Raw genomic sequence first — 23,473 nt, forward strand, 5'->3', positions numbered from 1 at the left:
AAACTAAATGCCGCTTTATTTACCATTAGAACAGTATCTGAAATAAGTGACATTTCAACACGAAAAGTAGTATACTTCGCATATTTTCATACGCTTATGTCATATGGTATTATTTTTTGGGGTAATTCTTCTGATTCAAAAAGGGTATTTTTGGCTCAAAAACGGGCTGTTCGAGCTATGTATGGTGTAAGTTCGAAAACCTCTTGTCGACCCCTATTCAATAGTCTGGGAATTTTGACATTGCCCTCACAGTATGTATTTTCTTTAATGTCGTTTGTTGTTAGCAATATTAGCTTATTCCCAAGAGTTAGCAGCTTTCACTCAGTTAATACTAGGCAGAAATCAAATCTGCATGTGGAATGCACTTCCTTGACTCTTGTGCAGAAAGGAGTGCAGTATTCTGCTGCATCCATTTTCAATAAGCTACCACAAGAACTCAAAAATCTTAGCAGCAGCCCAAACACTTTTAAGTCTAAACTGAAGAGTTTCCTCATGGCTCACTCCTTCTATTCTGTCGAGGAGCTCCTGGAAGAGATAAAAAATTAAGCAAATTCCAGTGTTACATTCTTGATTTTCTTTATTTAAACTAACGACTTGTTTCATTTTATGTGTTTCTACAATCGTGTTATAATTTCATGTATTGACTCGTTCCATGACCATGGAGACTTCTCCTAAATGTGGTCCCACGGAACAATAAATAAATAAATAAATAAATAAAAATAAATAAATAAATAAATAGAATGTGTAATTTGTCTTCTGTTTCCATTGCACATGGGAGAAGAGCAAATATTAAGGATCATTTAGCTAGCGTAAAGCATAAATCAAATGTGTACTCCGCAAGTACTTACAAAAATGGACAGTTATTTTGTTTCAAATTCATTTAAACAGGGCAAATTAATGACAGTAGCGGAATTAGCAATGTACTGTATCATACCGTTAAACATTAAATGTCTTTGACATCACTGGACTGTACTTCTAGGCTAGGCTCCAAACTTTTCAATGATTCCGAAGCATCAAAAACTGCAACGTTGGCAGAACAAAATTAAAAGCAATTGTGAAATCAGTGTTAGCGCGCGGAACTGTCAAACAAATATGGAATGACCATTCAAAGATCCCTTATTTTGCTATAGCTCAGACAGTAGTAATCACAAAGCCGAGAAAATATTTCCATTAATTAATTCACTGTTTAAGCTTAAGAGAAGTGTCGCGATTCGTCCCGGTTTTCGCTTCCCAAATCACTTCCAGTCTTAGTCAGTTTAACAGCAATGTCTCGGTTTGTCAGAGAGAAATTATGGCAGCCCCAACTATAGAGCCTCTATCTAGGCTCACTATAAATATCCCATCGTTCGGCTGTCGCAAATATGAAACAGAAAACTCAAGCTACCCAGTCCTCAGCACATTCATCTGATGGACACATCTAATATAGTTGCGGCCGATCAGATACAGAAATCACGATGCAGTTTGATGCAGCAAATTTTAATAGCGGTCTGAACTTGTAAACAGTAAGACTGATAACTCAGGTATGCGATTAGATTAGTAGGAGATTGCATTTGTTTTGTTGAGCAAGAAGATGGGAGACGTGGACGATGAGATAACAGATCAAGGAAAGAAAGTAAATTCATTTGAAACTGAGTTACCTCCACTAATCAGTAACATCGACAGCCAACTAGCAGCACAAAAAGTAGAATCTCAAAGTCCAGTCAAATCAGTTGTTAGCAATGTACTTGATAAAATTGTTGATTGTCTCTCACGAGGTCGGTAGTTCCTCACTTTCCCCAACTAGCATCACAAAGAGTAGAAAATGAAGGTCTAGGCTAATCAGTACGTGATAAGATTGCTGAATGTCTTTCACGAGGTCGGTAGTTTCCCCACCTCCATGCTGTGACACGGAACAGGCTATATAAGGCCAGAGAAAGACGCAAAGGCCCCTTTCCTGTCGAGAATGAAGGCGCTTCCCGCGTAAAGGGCAGGAAGCCGCATCAAAGTAAGTAAAATAATGTGTGCGTAGTCTGCTATTTCTTTTCTTATTTTAATGTTACAGTATCATTACTATTCTCTCCTGTTACTGTACACTAAGAAATAATCCTAAGATTGAGTAACGGCTTGGTTTGATTTCATTGTTTGTGTGGCTAGACGATGGGAATTTATCATGACTTGCTATGGTAAAACATAACAACAACTTTACAAGGAGCCATAAACCGCAAAGAAATTAAATTAATTTTTATGGCAGTTCTTTGCCCATTAATGTCCTACGAAGGCAGCCAAAGATATGTGTTGCTGTTTGAAGCTCTTTCATTCTATTAGATTAAATACTACTACTTTTAGTTGGCTACCGATGAGGCAAATTGGCTAGTGTGTGAAAGGGGGCACACCCTTGCACCCCACAAACACCAGTGCCAACATATTTTTAATTTAGGTGATTCGTATTTAGACTATTTTGATGCAACCCGCCATGAATTCCTTCCCTCTACCAGCCTCTTCATCTCAGTGTAACATGTACACCGAATGTCCTCATTTGTTGAATTTATTCCAATTTCTGTCTTCCCCGACGGTATTTATCCTCCACAATTCTATCGGGTATCACTGAAATCATTCCCTGATGTGTTAACACTTATCCAATCATCATGTCATAATTACAGACAATATTTTTCTTCTCCTCACCGAGGCTGTGGCGAACCTCCTCATTTCTTATCTTATCAGTCCACCTAATCTTCAATACTCTTCAACAGCACCACAACTCTTCTTCTCCAGATTTCCCTCATTCCATGATTCCTTTCTATACAATGCTGTGCAACAGGCGTACATTTTCAGAAGTTTCTTCTTCCATGTGAACTCTATGTTTGATTTTAGTAGACTTGGTTTGGCCAAAAATGCACTCTTTGCCTGCGCTAGTCCGAAATTCATGTCCCCTTGCTTCGCCCACTATGAGTTATTTTGTTTCCAATGTAGCAGAATTTCTTTATTTCGTCTGCGTCGTGGTCACAAATGTCCATGTTAGGTTTATCGCTTATTTCATTTCTGATTTTTCTCGGTATGTTCGATTTCCTTGGTTAACTCTCAACCAGTAATGGGCTCTCATTAGTATGTTCATTCCTTTCCATCGACCTGGCAATTCTTCCTCACTTTCACTGAGGATAGCAATGTCATTAGGGGATGTTTTTATCGATATCCTTTCATCCTGAATTTTAATTGAACTTCTAATACTTTCTGTTATTTCGGCCACTGCTTCTTTGATTTATAGATTGAGCAGTAGACTACATACTTGTCTTACACTCTTTCAAATCAGTCACAACTTCAGGACTGGCTTTCTGCTGCATTTACTTTTCTTAAAACCGAACTGTTTATTTATTATTTGACAGATCATCAACTTTCTTTTCCATTCTACTGCATATTATTCTTGTCAGTAATTTAACAATAGAATTCTTCTTGCATTCTTAAAGTTGATGCCTTTGCTTTTAACTTCACCGAATATTGTTCAGACTGTTTATTCTGAATCAGTCCTTTAACGAATATGTCTCTTTCGATTACTTCATATTTTTCCTGAAGCCATTTCACCTTGATTTCCCAAAACGTCATGTTTATTCCATTCCTAAGTGTACAACTTCAGTGATTGCCCTTTTTAGGGATATCCACTTCTCCTCAAAGGAACTATCTATTTTGATATTCACAATCGCAGTACCTACGCCTTAGAGAACTTCAAATACACCTAGTCATTCTTTAGTACTTCAGAATCCCACTTCTTTGCTTACTGATTCTTCCAGATGATTCTCTTAAATTACAGCCTACTCCTCACCATAAGTAAATTGTAAGCTGAGTCTATATCATCCTCTGGGTATATCTTACAATTAAATCACTGTGTGATTGCAATGTAATCCAGCTAGTATCTTCCCATGTCTCCAGACCTTTTCCAAGTACATTTCCCCCTCTTTTGAATTCTGAACTGTCCATTCGCTGGCTGAAATTTTTATTGCAAAATGCAATTAGACTTTCTCTTTTCTCATTGCAACTACCAAGCCTATATTCTCACACTACGCTCTCTCCTATTCATATCTCCAGTAGAGCATTTCAGTCACCTGTGATTATTAGATTTTCATCTCTCTTCACATACTGAATTACACATTCAAATTTCTCATTGACTTTCTCTATCTCTTCATTTTCTATTTGTGATGTCAGCATTTATACCTGAGCTGTTGTTGCTGATGCTGGTTTACAGTCAATTTTTTCTGATGGTTAAAAGTGCAAACTGCACCTTCCATTTACTTTATACGAAAATTTTCGTTATTTGTGAATGCATAAATACGCCCTTAATGCAAATACAGTTAACAGTTTGTAGTAATTAAGGAAAGGATTCACAAAAATTATTTTTGCACTGTATTCAGTAGTTTTATGTTCAAGCAGTGGTACAAGTAAAGAATTCCTTGTAGTAAGCTGTTCCATTTTTATTATCGAACCACAAGATAAATTAATCGCTTGGATACAGATGGCAACAAATGAATCTTATCAAATAGTCTTTTAGAATCTTAAATATTCCTCACATCAATGCACTAATCCACAAAGGGACAGTTAGTTTTTCAATCTCGAAAATATTCTTGTTGAAAGTTATTTTAGTCTTGCATATAATTATAGGATGTTGATGTTTGTACCAAACAATACTCTGCTACTGTTAACAAAATAGCCTTCTTCTGCATAGCTGTGAAACAGAAATTTTCTTTTCTGTCTTCTTGTATAGTTCTTAACATTTTCTGTAGCTAACAGAACAGTGCTACGTTAGTAGGGCAAGTGTTATCTGTCTTCTGGTAGATGAAAGTAATCTTCTGATGATTTAAAATGTCTTCTTGTAGACACTAAAATTGGCTCCTTGCCACATAAATGAAAAAATAAGACTAGATTAGTACTTTTTCCATATAACATGAATATGACACTTCGTAATGATGTGGAACATGTCAGGTTAATAAAAGGTGTCTGTACAAGATATTACATTACACAAAATATTACATGACAGTTAATATTTTTAATTTTTTTGTGGGGGTTGGGGTAATTACCCACTTACTATATCCAAAATTTCATCTAATGAGTAGAAGGAGTTGCCATTAAGAAATTCTTTTAATTTCCTTTTAAATGCTATATGGCTGTCTGTCAGACTTTTGATGCTATTAGGTAAGTGACCAAAGACTTTTGTAGCAGCATAATGTACCCCCTTCTGAGCCAAAGTTAGATTTAACCTTGAGTAGTGAAGATCATCCTTTCTCCTAGTGTTGTAGCCATGTACACCGCTATTACTTTTGAATTCGTTCGGATTGTTAACAACAAATTTCATAAGTGAATATATATATATTGTGAGGCTACAGTGAAGATCTCTAGCTCTTTAAATAAATGTCTGCAGGATGATCTTGGATGAGCTCCAGCAATTATTCTGATTACACACTTTTGTGCAATGAACACTCTTTTACTCAATGATGAGTTACCCCAGAATATGATGCCATACAAAAGCAGAGAATGAAAATAGGTGTGGTAAGCTAATTTACTCAGATATATATCGCCAAAATTTGCAATGACCCTAATAGCATAAGTAGCTGAACTCAAGCGTTTCAGCAGATCCTCAGTGTGCATTTTCCAGTTCAACCCCTCATCAATGCATACACCTAGAAATTTTGAATATTCTACCTTAGCTACCGATTTCTGATCAAAGTCTATATTTATTAATGGTGTCATTCCATTTATTGTGTGGAAATGTATATACTGTGTTTTGTCAAAGTTTTATGAGAGCCAATTTGTAGAAAACCACCTAATGATTTTCTGAAAAACACAGTTTACAATTTCACTAGTTAGTTCTTGTCTGTTGGGTGTGATAGCTATACTTGTATCATCAGCAAAAAGTACCCGCTTTGCATCTTCATGAATATAGAATGGCAAGTCATTAATATACATTAAGAACAGCAGAGGACCCAAGACCGAACCTTCCGGCACCCCATTCTTGATTGTTCCCCAGTTTGAGAAATCACCAGTTTTTTGCATATCATGTGAACTGCTCATTTCAACTTTCTGCAGTCTTCCAGTTAGGTATGATTTAAACCATTTGAGCACTGTCCCATTCATACCACAGTACTTGAGCTTATCTAGAAGTATTCCATGATTTACACAAGCAAAAGCCTTTGATAGATCACAAAAATTCCCAACAGCTGACTTCCGGTTACTCAGAGCATTTATTATTTCATTAGTGAAAATATATATAGCATTTTCCGTTGAAAAACCCTTCTGGAAACCAAACTGACATTTTGTCAAAACTTTATTTTTACAAAAGTGTGAAGCTACTCTACAATACATTACTTTTTCAAGAATTTTGGATAACACAGTCAGAAGAGAGATTGGGTGGTAGTTGTTGACATCAGACGTATCTTTCTCTGCCTGGTGATGACTGGGTGTTGTGTGATGTCCTTAGGTTAGTTAGGTTTAAGTAGTTCTAAGTTCTAGGGGACTGATGACCCTAGATGTTAAGTCCCATAGTGCTCAGAGCCATTTGAACCATTTTTTTTTCAGACGTATCCCCTTTCTTATGCAGTGGTTTGACAATGGCATACTTCAGTCTATCTGGGAAAATACCCTGCTTCAGAGAGCTATTACATATGTGACTAAGAATCCCACTTATTCTTTGGGAACAAGCTTTTATTATCCTGCTGGAAATGCCATCAATTCCATGTGAGCATTTATTCTTGAGAGAGTTTATTATCTTCCTAATTTCAGAAGGAGAGGTGAATGGAATTTCAATTGTATCAAATGGTGTGGGTAAGGCCTCTTCCATTAACTGCCTTGCTTCTTCTAATGAACATTTAGATCCTATTTTCTCTACAACATTTAAAAAATGATTATTCAAAATATTTTCGACTTCCAGTTTGTTGTTTATCAAGTTTCCATTTGCTTTGATGGTGATGCTGTCAACCTGTACTCTTGGTTGTCCTGTCTCCCTTGTAATAATATTCCAAATTGTTTTGATTTTGTTATCAGAGGTATTAATGTCAGACATGATGCACATGCTTTTGGACTTTTTAATATCCTTTCTTAATGTAGCACAGTAGTTTTTATAATATTTGGCTGTTTTTGGGTTATTACTCTTTCTTGTTGTTAGATACAGTTCCCTTTGTGGTTACAAGATATTTTTATTCCTTTAGTAAGCGAAGATTTTTTGCATGGTTTCTTATAATTAGATTTAACTACTTTCTCGGGGAATCCGTTTTCATATTCTCTTAAAAGTGTATCATGAAATAAGTTATATTTTAAATTAGCATCGGGTTCCTTGTACACCTCATCCCAGTCTAACTGCTGAAGATTTTCTCTGAAATTTCTAATTGTTGAGAGTAATTGAATGCACAACTTTGGAGGGTAGTTTTGAATTACTGAATGAAGCTATGTCATATACTGTAACTAGCTGAGCATCATGATCTGAAAGGCCATTCTCAACAGGACAAGAATTTATGTTTTTAAACCTATCGTGGTCTATAAAAGTGGTATCTATCGATGTGCTGCTGTCCTTTACTACCCAAGTAGGAAAATTTATGACAGATGTCAAATTGAAAAAACCGAGCAAGACTTACAGGTCATTCTTCCTATTACACTCTTTCAGTGAATCAACATTGAAGTCCCCACAAATAATAATTTGCTTTCCCCTATCTGACAGCACAACAAGGCATCCAAGTTTTCCAGGAATAAATGAAAGTTTGCTAAAGGGGATCTATATACTGTTACAGTTATAAAAGAGCCCTCCTTCATTTTAAGTTGACAGGCACATGTTTCTATATGTTGCTCTAGACAAAACTTTTTTGTATGTAAGCTTTTTACACAGCGATAACTTTTGACATATATGGCAACTCCTCCTCTCACCTTATTCTCTCTACTCATATGTGCAGCTAGTTTGTAACCACTGATATTTACCTTTTCCATATCAGACACAATGTGATGCTCAGACAGGCATAGTATATCTATTACATTATCAGATTCAATGTCATCTAAACAAACCAGGAGCTCATCTGCTTTATTCTTCAATCCCGGAATATTTTGGTGAAAAATGGTAACATTATTTTTCACTTTACTTTCGTGATAATCTACTTTTTTCTTTAATCCACCAATATTCTGGTTAAATATCGTAACATTATTATTTACTTTCCTGTTGTGAGAATTTTCTGAGTTCTGGACCTCTTTAGCACCTGCCTGCCTGAACTTCTCATTGGACACTGATATTAGTCCAAAAAAGAGGTACATCCATTAGTACTACTGTCCCCCTTATGCATTTCGCTAACAACCCTGTCAATTTACCCTTCCCTTTCCTATTGAGAAATAATAATGATATTGACATAGCATAGTTCTGTAAGTTTTGCTGCTTTTTTCATGTTTTGTGATACATTGTTTTGTATTAAGTAGTGACTTAAATAAATTGATTCATATCTGCACCATAATTTTCAACATGTTACAATATGTGTCAAAGTAATCTCTTTGTCCTCTTACCTTTGCTTGTTCGTATTCCATATATGCTCAGTATTCTTCAAGTGTTGTATGATGATGGTTGATAATTAAGTTTTTCTGCTTCTTTTCATGTTTTTGTGATACGTTGTTTTGTATTAAGTAGTAACTTAAATAAATTGATTCGTATCTGCACCATAATTTTCAACATGTTACCATATATGTCAACGTAATCTCTTTGTTCTCTAACCTTTGCTTGTTTGTATTCCATATATGCTTAGTATTCTTCAAGTGTTGTATGACAATGGTTGATAATACAAGCAGCGGTGTAACATAAAATCAAATGGCGGCATTTTGCTTCCTGCGGGGATATCGCGTTTTTTCTGGTCTGGTTAATTCCATGATGCCGATGTGCGGAACCGTGCGGCCAATTATCAGAAGTCTACTTCACATGTGTGCCGTGATTAGTCCAGCTGTGCCACAGGTGAACCTATGGATTAAGGTGTCCACGTGAGCGGATATCGTACAGGCGGGTGTGGGGCTCAGGTGGATGTTGTGGAGCTTCTCACTGGCTGATGGTTAGGTACCATATAGAGCGGATGCGTGATGGCAATGCAGGGCTATGGATATTTCGTGAGATGGTATTCCACTTAGCTTGTGGGTATTTTTAAATGACCGTGGTCTCTACCATCTGTTGTGAGAAAACTATAGATTTTCACGTTGTAATGAAGTGGATGGATGTTGTCAGCTTGTAGTATGTAACTGAACTCGCAGTAGTAGAGCCTAATATGGCGGAAGGTTACTGGGATATAGCTTCATTAATTGGTAGAATTATACTGCATGGCTTGCAATTTAGCATTAAGCTCTTAATTAAGATCGGTGTGCCATTAGTGATAGTTCTAGGCATACGGTTGATTGGTGAGGTCCGACACTTATGTTGGCTCTGATAAGACCAATCTCTCCTAATGAGGTTGGTAAGGTCAACGTTTCAAAGCTTACTTTGAAAATGTGGCCTCTGATGAGATATCAACAGAACGCCTTCTGTATGCTGTCTGCTAGGTGATTTGAGATTGGTAGGTTATGGCCCAGGTAGTGCATTCTAGTCACTATAGATATTCTGACTGTGTGCACTCTTTGCAAGAGATCTAATTCCCTGTCACAATAATTGCATGTGGTGGCTCAGATCTCGTGCAGCATGTCTGTCCAGTTTTTTTGTCGCCATCACGTCTGCCACTGCACCCCAGCAGACCCAGAGAGCTTTGTGTTTTGCCCTACATGGAGCAACGTAGCCTTCTCTTGTTTAGTTTCGCACCTGTGACTGTGTTGAAGTCGTTGACGAGGTTCTTCACTTCCGTCAGATTGGCGGCAACCTTTCCTGATAGATCTCCTAGTTACAGTTTTGTCGGATTAATCAAGCTCTTCGTCAGAACCTTAATCAGATATTCATGGTTTATGCTGTCATACGCTTTTTAAAAGTCTAAAAATAGTAGCACGCTGGGGTATTTATTGTTCGCCAGAGTACAAATGACATCCCGTAGATTGCAGGCAGCTAATATTACATTGCATCCAGGTACCGCACCATATTGGTGTTTTCCTAGTATTTTATGTAAGTTATAACAGACAATATCGATTATTCCCTCTGCTTAAAACATTGTTGAAAACTTAAAATTGTGAGAAAGTCCGTGTCTTTTGTACAAGTGGCGTTTCTCTTTAGTTCAGGCGAGACTATGGCTGCGTAAAAACACGGAAAATACCACAATATATGGGATTTCTCTATATCGTGATCGGCCTATATGTTTAAAATACAAATTCGGGGGTAATTCAACTTTGTCGAAAAATTGGACGTGTGGGGTTTCTCAATATTCCCATTCATTTGTTGTCTAATACACTGCACTCTCATAAAAAATACTTCCGTCTGACTCTTCACAGTATTCAAACCACATTGCAGCAAAGCATTAGTAGAAAATTACCATTTTCCGTATAACGCGATTTACATGCCGACACGCCACTGTCCAGCTTACGCAAGTCGTGACACAAGTTGACTGCCTCGAGCGCCAACTGGCGCCAATGATCAGCTGTGGCGACAGTGCTTCGCACCAAATTACAAGCGCCAGCGTGGCTACCTTAATTTTCAGCTATTGCATAAAGTGGAATTACAGTACGCTCACAACATGTGTGATAAACTGCATTACAGTTGTAATACATATTTAATATTTAATTCTGTATTACCTGTTCACTTGTCCTAGATACGTAACGTGTCATACTACTGAAATAGATAAATGAAATAGCATGAGGCCTCTGCGTTTCTTTTAGCCAGATATGTGTGCTAATGAAACAGCAGATACGGTGTATCTTGTTGATAAGAACTGATTACTTTGTCTGTCAAGATGAAAGGGCAGGTACTATAATGAATCTGGTAATTTTACTTTGTAAATATCCATTTCGTTTGTTTTTGGAATAATCATACCATGACCACTTCAAGTAATATATAATTATTTCTTATTCCAGCATTACATAAAATGAGATGACATGACATCATCACATCATCGGCTACACACCCTTATTAGCCCCAGGGTGTGTTACGTGAATATTTATTACCATCATCAGACGTCAGGTGGGTACATTTAACACATAAAATTCTGTAACTTTTATTTACTCTAAAGATTTTTCCATTAGTATTGTCAGAGTATTTCATGTGACTTTCTCGTACCCTTCGTCTTTATGACTGGATACTTCGGTTTACAGAAAATAAGCCCAACTATCATTTCGTCACAACATAAAATGACGGGTCTTTTATTGAGTCTTCAAGGAAAAAGTAATCTGAAAATGAAATGTGCCACACTTTCTTGTGCTGATGCAAATCTCAGCTCTGCAGATCATCTTTGTAAAAAAAAGTGAGTCAACTGTTTTCTCCTGGTAAGTAAAGTAATACTTTACGAACGACATTAGCCTCAGATTATTAGTTTCCTAATTTTGTGCTGTTCTACTCGGTATAAACCTGTGGCACAAATTCTGTGATGTGTTACTTTAAACATGCTTGGCAGACACAGATTGCATGCCATAATTGCAAACTACACGACAAAGAATAAGGTTTGGAGGAAGACAAGAAAGCACTCATAAACTGTTCAAAGAATAAGACAAACGTGCGGTAGCTGTATAACTGTCAATATTCGTCAGGGGTAACACAGTAATGAAACAACAGGGGAAGAATAGTGGCTAGGTACTCTAGAGATTTGGGTGATGGGTTCTTTTTTTAGATTCCAGCATAGTCTCTAATTCATAATAAACCTTCCCAAAATTTTGTCAGGTGGAAGGGATGTAGCTAACATTTGTTACATTTTTATTTTGTTTGTGACTACATTTTCTGCGGTTTTGTAAGAAGCTTCCCCTTCACATTTTGATTTAAATCTATGAATTGTTTGCTTTTAACATTGCGCAAGTTGAAATACTGTTATCTTTATGGACATTGCAGTTCTTTCTTATAAACGTTCAGTGCTCAGTGGTGCAACCAAACTTTCATAGTTTCTCATTAAATGTTAATGAATTACACATGTGTCTGCAGTAACTTTACATGGTAAATTGCAGCTGCACTTTTCTATTTTGACAGCGGTTGGTGACACCTGCTGTTAAGAAGGGTTCCATATTAATTACCTATTTTTCATTTTAAGTGGTTTTAATAGAACATCCCCTCCAGGGGAATAATTGCTTTGTCACACACCCAACCACCCACCGAGCAATTAGTTTATTTGTGTGATCATGCAGGTTAAAGGTGTACAAAGATTTACTCTAGAGAGAGTGTGTAGAAGTTAACAAAATACTGTATATCACTTTGGTTCGTAGTGCAGTAATAGGCGTATAAAGGTTTATAAATACTGAAGTAAAAAGTAAAATATTTGGACAAAGTAAGAATATTCGTCTAACGTGATTCATGACCACCTTTGCCCTCCAAATCTTGAGTTGTAGACAACGACATTTTATAGCATCGTCTACAAAGAATTATAATATTTCATCCTCATGAAAAATTCTGTAATGGAGGAAGTAATAACAGGCCCTGAGCTATTTATTCCATACAACAGCTAGATTCTATTCAATTCTTGCATTTGTAGAGGCTAACGGAGACATGTTGTTTCAGCCTCATTCTCACGAGATTTGTCTCGGTATATTCATCGCAGTTTGCGTGGTGGGATTTTATCGAATGAAAGATTCAGTCCTTTGCAGTGCATATTGCGTATGTTGAAGAATGTAATCACAAAAACTTGTTTCATAGACTGCACAGAGTTACCTTTCCTCTGCGTGACCAATAGAACCGTTATACATATAGAACAATTACAAGATTTCTCACATGCTTCATTCACAAAAAGGTGACCTGGATTGTACTCGTTCTCTAGTATTCCCTACAGGTAAACATGTTCAGTGTTTTGGACAGTGCAAAAGTAGAATTGTCAACCTCCTACATGTTTCTATTGATTTATAGAGCTAACTATTTGCTTATTGCACAGAAGATCAGCCAAATAAATTACATGTCTAAGTCGTACTATTATTGGATTGAAATATGTAACAAAGAAATTAACTACAGTAAAACCAGTGCACAAACTGCTGGTCCATTAACATAAAATTTCAGACTTTAAACCTGTGAAGTGTCAGCAAATGGAAACTAGATAATAGCAGAACACACGAGAAAGCTGTACTAGAAAAAAGAGCAGTAACCTGAACGACTTTTGCATTTGGCTTCAGAATGACTGCGTACATGTCGCAGTGCGGTCTATAATCAGTTTAATCTTGCCTATAGGTTCCGCACAGGCGCGAGTCATAGGGGCTTGTATATTTGTAGACTCCTCCCTTACACTGCTGTCTTTGTAACTTGGTAACGAGGATTTCGTAGGGTAGTTGGGATCTGTCTTCAAGAATCTGCCACATCGCCATGCGGACAAGTTAGTTTAAGTTAGATTAAGTAGTGTGTAACCTTAGGGACTGGTGACCTAAGCATTTTGGTCCCACATGATCTTACCACAAATTTCACAAATTTTTTTCTGCCAGATCAAGTTTTCAACGTCTCCATGTTCCCTCCAATGATTCAAGCAAACCTGTGGCCATCTGTACTGCCTTTCTTTGTATGCATTCCACATCATCTCACAGGCTTATTTGGTATGGGTCACACACCTGTTCTCAGTCCTTAACAACCACGTTTCATTGAAAGTCAAATTTAACATACTAATTTTTTATGCTTTCTTTTATCTGCTTTTAACTCTTGCCTTACGAGAATCATGTCACGTCTATTAACTTCTGTGACCTTGCTAGGAAATTCAACTGCTACAGATGCATGAACTGTGCATATGTACAGTCTAGCAAAGTTATGCATCCAGATGCTACTGATACATTAGTTTTAATGAAACTATAACTGAATTAAAAGTTATTTTAAATATAATAATTTAGAAGAAAATCTAACCATGTTCATAACCTGTTCAAACTATTGCAAAGGATGTCATGATTTTCCAAAGAGTCTAGAGGATGTTATTGAGATAGTTGTAAAAAACACATTTCACCAACACTTCACCCTCTACCTGATTTAGCTTTTAGATACATTTGTATTATGCGCTAACCATCAGTGCCAGCATTCACAACTGGGACATGAACCAATACGGTCTTAACTTGAGCCTTTCATTCTGAAAAAAAAACACACTACTGCCTAAAGAAATCCGTCGCCTTTGCTGAAGGGACAAAAACTGAAAACGTTTTTCTATGTGCACTCAGAATTATTCATAGAACTTTTGTTGAACTTTTACAATTCAGATTTAGTGAAACATGAAGCAAGCAAGCATAATTTTGTTTACCCTACTTTTCCCACTAACATTGCCGAACTTATTCAAAGAAAAAATATAGTGTTTTTTATAAAATTAGTGAGAAACTAAAAGTCAAATTTACCAGGAATTTTGTCAAAGCGACCATTGCAATAACTGAAGAACATTTTTGTTATATCCACTTTTCCTTGAACTGCTGGCATCACGTTAGTATAACTGCACAAAAACTGCTTGTAGATAGATTTTTCTTAACAATGTGTCTTTGTAAAATAACATTGAAGGAAATGAGATGCTTTCATGTGAGATTATCATACGTTACGACAAATAATTTCACACTGCTCAAAAATAAATCACAAAATGTAACAATCTCTCTTCCTACAATTCTAAAGATAAAAGAAATGAAAAAAGTTCTTTCCTTTCAAGAAAAGTGTAGTGATGTGAACTGTTATTAGTTAATATTTTATAGTATCTTCGTGTCTCAAATTAAACATGTAGATTCTACTCGCCATATTGCGTTTCTTGGCTACATTGCTTGCTGGATTTGAGGTGCGAGCAATTACAACATCGATTTAGCCTCGAAAAACTTATATCCGAGGCAGTTACTCAATAGAAACAATATGCTCCTGTAATTGCACCAAACTGACGCTTCCATTCCACATTATGCAACACTATGTATAACAAAATTAATTTCTTATTGTGCCCTTTTGCCGTCGGCTGCCCTGACGACTAATCATTCACTGCTAGTCTATGCGCCAAGCAGGAATAAAGCTGTCAAACAAAAAGACGTATTACATCCCCTACTTTCGTTGTTGAAAACCACACTCAAAAATTTGTGAGGAAGTCATTCCCCCCAAGAAGAGATCAGTTATTTACAAATATTAATAATGAATAAAAAATAGGAGCGCGAATAACATACTACAAACAGCATGATGAACACGTTATTGCAGCCAAGATTGACACGAAGCACACACCTACCACAGTAGTACAAGTTTATATGCCACCTAGCTCCGCAGATGATGAAGAGATTGAAGAAATTATTCAGATAGGTAAGGGAGACGAAAATGGGGGACTGGAATTCGATAGCGGGGAAGGAAGAGAAGGAAAAGTAGTAGGTGAATATGAACTGGGAGTAAGGAATGAAAGAGGAAGCCGCCTGGTAGAATTTTGCTTAGAGCAGGCTTAATCATAGCTAAGGTTTGGTTTAAGAATCATGAAAGAAGGCTGTATTCGTGGAAGAGGCCTGGAGACACTGGAAGATTTCAGGTAGACTATATAATGGTAAGACAGAGATTTAGAAACCACTCTGACCATAATTTATTGGTTATGAACTGTAGATTAAAACTGAAGAAAACGCAAAAAGGTGGAAATTTAAGGAAATGGGACCTGGATAAACCGAAAGAACCAGAGGTTGTAGAGAGTTTCAGAAAGAGTATTAGGGAAAGGCTGACAAACACAAGAGAAAGAAAAACGGTAGAAGAAGAATGGGTAGCTTTGAGAGATGAAATAGTGAAGGCAGCAGAGGACCAAGTAGGTAAAAAGACGAGGGCTAGTAGATAGCCTTGGGTAACCGAAGAGATATTGAATTTAACTGATGAAAGGAGAAAATATAAAAATGCAGTAAACGAAGAAGGTGAAAAGAAATACAAACGTCTCAAAAATGAGATCGACAGGAAGTGAAAAATGGCTAAGCAAGGACGGCTAGAGGACAAATGTGAGGATATAGAAGCATATATCACTAGAGGTAAGATAGTTACAGCCTAGAGGAAAATTTAAGAGACCTTTGCAGAAAAGAGAACCACCTGTATGAATATCAAGAGCTCGTATGGAAAACCGGTCCTAAGCAGAGAAGGGAAAGCAGAAAGGTGGAAGGAGTATACAGAGGGTCTATACAAGGGCGGTGCACATGAGGGCAATATTATGGAGATGGAAGAGGACGTAGATGGAGATGAAGTGGGAAATGTGATACTGCTCGAGGAGTTTGACAGATCACTGAAAGACCTGAGTCAAAACAAGGCCCCGGAAGCAGACAACATTTCATTAGATCTACTGACAGCACTGGGAGAGCCAGCGATGATAAAACTCTACCATCTGGTGAGCAAGATGTATGAGACAGGCGAAATATCATCTGACTTCAAGAAGAATATAATAATTCTAATCCCAAAGAAGGCAGGTGCTAACAGGTGTGAAAATTACCGAACTATCAATTTAATAAGTCACAGCTGAAAAATACTAACACGAATCCTTTACAGACGAATGGAAAAACTGGTAGAAGCTGATCTTCGGGAAAATCATTTTGAATTCCGCAGAAATGTGGGAACACGAGAGGCAATACTGACCCTACGCTTTATCTTAAAAGATAGATTAAAGAAAGGCAAACCTACGTTTCTAGCATTTGTAGACTTAGAGAAAGCTTTTGACTATGTTGGCTGGAATACTCTCTTTCAAATTCCGAAGATGACAGTGGTCAAATACGGGGAACGAAAGGCCATTTACAATTTGTACAGAAACTAGATGGCAGTTATAAGAGTCGAGGGGCATGAAAGGGAAGCAGTGGATGGGAAGGGAGTGAGACAGGGTTGTAGCCTCTCCCCGATGTTATCCAATCTGTATATTGAGCAAGCAGTAAAGGAAACAAAAGAAAAATGTGGAGTAGGTATTAAAATCCACGGAGGAGAAATAAAAACTTTGTGGTTCGCCGATGACATTGTAATTCTGTCAGATACAGCAAAGGACCTGGAAGAGCAGTTGAACGGAACAGACAGAGGTTATAAGATGAACACCAACAAAAGCAAAACAAGGATAATGGAATGTAGTCGAATTAATTCGGGTGGTGCTGAGGGAAATACACTCCTGGAAATGGAAAAAAGAACACATTGACACCGGTGTGTCAGACCCACCATACTTGCTCCGGACACTGCGAGAGGGCTGTACAAGCAATGATCACACGCACGGCGCAGCGGACACACCAGGAACCGCGGTGTTGGCCGTCGAATGGCGCTAGCTGCGCAGCATTTGTGCACCGCCGCCGTCAGTGTCAGCCAGTTTGCCGTGGCATACGGAGCTCCATCGCAGTCTTTAACACTGGTAGCATGCCGCGACAGCGTGGACGTGAACCGTATGTGCAGTTGACGGAGTCTGAGCGAGGGCGTATAGTGGTCATGCGGGAGGCCGGGTGGACGTACCGCCGAATTGCTCAACACGTGGGGCGTGAGGTCTCCACAGTACATCGATGTTGCCGCCAGTGGTCGGCGGAAGGTGCACGTGCCCGTCGACCTGGGACCGGACCGCAGCGACGCACGGATGCACGCCAAGACCGTAGGATCCTACGCAGTGCCGTAGGGGACCGCACCGCCACTTCCCCGCAAATTAGGGACACTGTTGCTCCTGGGGTATCGGCGAGGACCATTCGCAACCGTCTCCATGAAGCTGGGCTACGGTCCCGCACACCGTTAGGCCGTCTTCCGCTCACGCCCCAACATCGTGCAGCCCGCCTCCAGTGGTGTTGCGACAGGCGTGAATGGAGGGACGAATGGAAACGTGTCGTCTTCAGCGATGAGAGTCGCTTCTGCCTTGGTGCCAATGATGGTCGTATGCGTGTTTGGCGCCGTGCAGGTGAGCGCCACAATCAGGACTGCATACGACCGAGGCACACAGGGCCAACACCCGGCATCATGGTGTGGGGAGCGATCTCCTACACTGGCCGTACACCACTGGTGATCGTCGAGGGGACACTGAATAGTGCACGGTACATCCAAACCGTCATCGAACCCATCGTTCTATCATTCCTAGACCGGCAAGGGAACGTGCTGTTCCAACAGGACAATGCACGTCCGCATGTATCCCGTGCCACCCAACGTGCTCTAGAAGGTGTAAGTCAACTACCCTGGCCAGCAAGATCTCCGGATCTGTCCCCCATTGAGCATGTTTGGGACTGGATGAAGCGTCGTCTCACGCGGTCTGCACGTCCAGCACGAACGCTGGTCCAACTGAGGCGCCAGGTGGAAATGGCATGGCAAGCCGTTCCACAGGAGTACATCCAGCATCTCTACGATCGTCTCCATGGGAGAATAGCAGCCTGCATTGCTGCGAAAGGTGGATATACACTGTACTAGTGCCGACATTGTGCATGCTCTGTTGCCTGTGTCTATGTGCCTGTGGTTCTGTCAGTGTGATCATGTGATGTATCTGACCCCAGGAATGTGTCAATAAAGTTTCCCCTTCCTGGGACAATGAATTCACGGTGTTCTTATTTCAATTTCCAGGAGTGTAGATCAGGAAATGAGACACTTAAAGTAGTAAAGGAGTTTTGCGATTTGGGAAGAAAAATAGCTGTAGATGGTCGAAGTTGAGAGTATATACAATGTAGACTGGCAACGGCAAGGAAAGTCTCGTTGTGATGAGCTGAGGTATTTCCATTTCTGTGAACAAAGTGAGTGACTGTTGCAAAACATTTCCATGCAAACATCAGGCCAGCTTACAAAGTGACATCGCCTCTTATTAGGTTTTCTCTTTTTCCGCAGGTTAACCACTGCATTTATGAACAGACTGTTTAACATCTGCACGATCTTATTGTAAAAGTGTTTTTGTAATGCCATGTAGCCTGATGATGAGGTATTCCTTCGAAAAATATCGCACAATAAATAAATAATACATTACTTAGCAAATTTTGTGACTGGTAGCTGTAATAAAAACCTTTGCATATTTCTCGAGAGCTCCAGCATTTATTTTTCTATTTACAATCGGTGGTATTAGCAGGAACTGGAACTAGTATTTTTTTCACCACACTCCACGAGCGCACTGCTCAGTGAACCTACGATGTTTCAGCGTCTAATGATTTATACATCCCGCACTGCAGCACTCGGGACACCATCAGTTTAATTATAACAACCCGGCATTACTCAGACAAAAAAATATGGTGTGCGAAATCCAAGGATTTTGTGCTTAACTGGTTCTGTAACGCCTTCTAATTTAATGTGCGAAAGATAAACACTCAAGCACCAGCAATTTTTGGGAACATATCTCTTTGGAGTAAATTGGCTTATTTATTATTTAAAACTGCATATAAACAGTCACTTCGCAAAACTCTTTTTTTTTATTTTTGTATGTAAGGTTACCAGTTTCGGTCTGTTTTAGAGCATCTTCAGACCCACATCATGATGTAGATGGTGGCTGTGAGCTGAGCAGGCGCTGCTCCTCCATGAATGCAAACTACTGCTCAGTTCACAGCCACCATCTACATCATGAAGTGGGTCTGAAGATGCTCTAAAACAGACCGAAACTGGTAATCTTACATACAAAAATAAAAAAAAAAATTTATTGCAGTTGTGATGGCTTATATTCAATTTTACTCAAGCACCAGTTTAACACACTAAAATCGAATCTTCTCCCTGAGGCGGCTAAAGATGCGACCTGTGCAAGATTGCGAATGTAAAAGATAGTTTACAAATTCTATCGCTTGAAGACCTGTATGGATCAATTGTGCACATAAAAATAAAACAAACTGCTTTACAAAAAAATGGTTCAAATTGCTCTGAGCACTATGGGACTTAACATCTGAGGTCATCAGTCACCTAGAACTTAGAACTACTTAAACCTAACTAACCTAAGGACAACACACACATCCATGCCCGAGGCAGGATTCGAACCTGCGACCGTAGTGGTCGCGCGGTTCCAGACTGTAGCGCCTAGAACCGCTTGGCCACCATGGCCGGCAAACTGCTTTACATTTTAGCTTTCAAAAAATATAACTTCTCTTGCAGTTCACAGTGCATCATGGCATGTACAGGCACTAAAATACTTATTTACTACTAAGATCAACTTCAGTTGTGCTATTTAGTGACGGAGCAACTCCAGTAAACGATGTTTGCAGAACAGTTTATATTTAAAAGGGTTGAAGGTTGAACATGCTCAGTAAACTGTAATTTCATATTTGATATGTTTTTACAATCATTTAAATGTGTCCACTACTGTCACATGTAAATTCTGCACAGTTCAATTTTTGTAACAAATCTGCATAGCTTTAACATAATAAAAGCGCTTTAACATATTACAAGTATTTTCTTGATTGTATATAATAAATCTGCTCTATTTTCTTTTTGCAGGTGTACTGGTTTGAGACCGTGAGCTCCTACAAAAACTTACAAAATAGTCTGATCTTTGTGAGATGAACATGTGTAATCATGTTGTGTGTGTGTGTGTGTGTGTGTGTGTGTGTGTGTGTGTGCTCGGGGAGAGCTCTTGTGCTCTTGGCTCTCTTAGGTAGCACCCCAATCCTATAACAGAAAAATATAAGCCCTATGTATACATATGTAACATGAAAACTATGTAATAAAAGAACTGTGCCTCTAAAGAAAACATGAGAACTGTATCCAAAGGAAGAACTGTACCACAAAAGAAAACATGATAACTGTATGTGAAGAAAGAACTGTGCCTCAAAAGAAATATGGAAACTGTATGTGAAGAAGAAATTGTGCCTCGAAAAGAGGCTCAAAAACCTTATGCAAAGAACGAAATGTGCCTCAAAAGAAAGCATGAAAACTGTAAGCGAAGAAAGAACTGTGCCTCACTGAAAAACTCAACAAATCTACTAAAGCTGAATATGGGAAACTAATGATGCTCGCAAATTACTTATTTATATGCCTTTATTCTTAGTTGTTAGTGATCATTTTTCACTTTGGATGAGATTGTTGAAGGGGCCAGTCAGATGAGTTCACACACTGAAGATCTTGGTGTGAACCATCTGCACCTGTTTTGAGGCGGGGACAATAGTGTCCCAACTTCCTGCAGTACAGTTCTTTATTGTTACCAGCCTAGTTACAGTATCACAGACTATTCACAGTTCTCACCTGGGTGAGGGTTTTTTATGCCCTCCCCTTTCCCCCTCTTCCATAAATTAACTGGGCTGCAGTGGGTGAGGATGCTATCCTAAGTAGACTTTACTCTGCACATGTAGCACTCCCCTTGCTGGGGGAACAAGCTACTGAAAATAATCCCCCTTATATCTTCATTTCGTCACACATTATAATGATACAGTGTGCCTGGAAAACAGCCATGCATATTTCCACAATTCAAAATTGTGTGTATAAATCGAGAATCTTAAAAAAAAATTATGTGAAAACGTTGGTGATCAAGAATGTAACGTTTAAAGTAGTCATTAAGTTGTAACTAAACAGCATCTTCAGCTCTTTTTGTGTAATGTTTGTTAATAATGAAATAAATGGGGCTCAAATAGGATGCTTTTTTATTTAATTATTTAAATGCTTTTTAAATTTCAGAACAAAAATGCGATGAAAAAGTTAATGGATTCCTGTTGGTGCTTGGTAGAACAGTTTCATATTCATAAATGGAAACAGCTTCTTTTTGTACAGCATATTTGTTCCTGTTATCCTGCTTCTGGCGTCCTATGGTGTCACAGATATGAAATCAAGAACAGAAAATGAAGCTGTTTATTACATGAGTAGCTACCCCAAGACCTGGAAAGAAACAAACCACACTTAAGAGGATGTGGTACTGGTTGGCTGAGCACTTAAAAGGCGATGTGAAATTAGAGATTGTTGCTATGGTAACGCCAGCCCAAGACCAATTTTTGAGAATAATTTATCTTTATTTTCTGGCATTTTATCTTTAATTGTAAACTTTGTATTTATGGCATTTATTTCTCTACACTTGCTCAGAGTTAAATAGGTTAAATTAAAATACAATTTTACCTTTTTGAGTGTAGAATCTTGACTGTAGGAGCAAGGGAGAGGATGTTATTATGGGTGGCCAGTGTCCTCTTCCTGCAGCACAAATGCACACGTGGATTAACATGGTTCTTTATTTACTGTAAGACGTCGTGGTCTCCTGACTTTCAATGCTTACATATTCCGCCCTGACAGTCATATTCCGCACATCAACACGCTTCATTCGAACCCAAACTCGATAAGATAAAGTCAATGTTGTATGAATTCATGTAAACGATATGCAAATAAGAAGTAAATCGCAAGTGCGTACCGACATTGAAATACTTGAGGCTGGCGCGCGCGCACACACACACACACACACACACACACACACACATTCAAGACACGACGGTCACAAAAGCTTTTAGTTCAGGAGAGGTAAACCGCATGCCAGGAGGCTCGTCCCTTCAGAGGATGAGTCAACGCATCTACATCGGCCGGCGACCGCCTGTAGAGCAGACAGCGTTTGCCGGAGTGAAAGGGAGAACGACCCCGTGTTCGGCTTAAAAGCAAATTCCGCTACATTGTGTGGGAGCGCCCAGCCTACGCATTCTTTACAAACATAGAATGCATTTTCAGAGGTTTTCACAGGGAGACAGCACACGCAAAATGCCAATGCTACAGATTTCCGCATTGGTCGCCTTAAACGAAACGTCATTCTCTCGTTTTAGAAGAGCAATGCTGATTGGCAGACGATATTCCTGACGCCTTGAGCTGGAGGAGAAATGGAAGAGACCGAAAGATATACCCCTTCACATCTGGCGTGAAGAGGGGCCGTTCCGTTGTCGCTCTTGGAGCGAGAACACGTAACGCGAGCATGTACTCTCGTACATGTACTCAAAGAGCATGGAACAAGTCTCTCCTCAGTACTTCGCTCTATATTGAGTCCTAGCGATTAAGCATTGTTCACAGTGCTGGCTGCCACACTTATTGTGAGGTGTGAACGGACAGAGTTATAGTTAAACGCCTGCAAGCGAATTTTTGAGTGACATCACGGTGGACTGGTTATCTGACTGGTGTACCACGCCAATAGTTAGACTAGGAGCGAATAGGAGTCCTCGACTTCATCAAGGCGTAGGGAAAGTTTGATTGGCGAAGGTCAATCCAGATAGAACGAGAGTTATCTTATTTGTCAGCAGCGAGCGGCGCAGCAGTCATCGCAGCTTACGGTATTGTGCGCTACAGCTCTTGCGAGCCCCATATTTCCTCCACAACAGTACACTTCACTGTATTTCACACGCGACTGCCTCAACCGTACCTAGCAACATTCTAACGGAGGCCCTCGTCACACGACATTTCCAACGGATAATTATTCAAGTTGAGTAGGCGCGGCTCTCAGCCATTCTGCCAAGTCAATAACAATCTTAAACTTTGTATAGAAACTTCATTAGCGAATCTTATCCTTAAGAGGTAGCTTCACATTCCGAAAAGAACCCAGAAATAATTTGTTTAGTTCATAACTAAAAGTGCCATTGTGATTTCTAAGAATTTTTGCGAAAAAAA

General features: G+C 39.0%; 1 long non-coding RNA gene across 1 annotated transcript; it reads left to right on the forward strand.

Moving 5' to 3' along the window:
- The first annotated feature begins 1,935 nt into the window (after window positions 1–1,935).
- On the forward strand, window positions 1,936–21,482 carry LOC124595679. Its single transcript, XR_006978229.1, has 4 exons — window positions 1,936–1,984; window positions 10,960–11,065; window positions 11,197–11,367; window positions 20,351–21,482. It is a non-coding gene; the product is annotated as an uncharacterized LOC124595679 (long non-coding RNA).
- Window positions 21,483–23,473: the final 1,991 nt, after the last annotated feature.

This window comes from Schistocerca americana, chromosome 2, assembly GCF_021461395.2.
Source record: "Schistocerca americana isolate TAMUIC-IGC-003095 chromosome 2, iqSchAmer2.1, whole genome shotgun sequence".
NCBI classification, from domain to species: domain Eukaryota; kingdom Metazoa; phylum Arthropoda; class Insecta; order Orthoptera; family Acrididae; genus Schistocerca; species Schistocerca americana.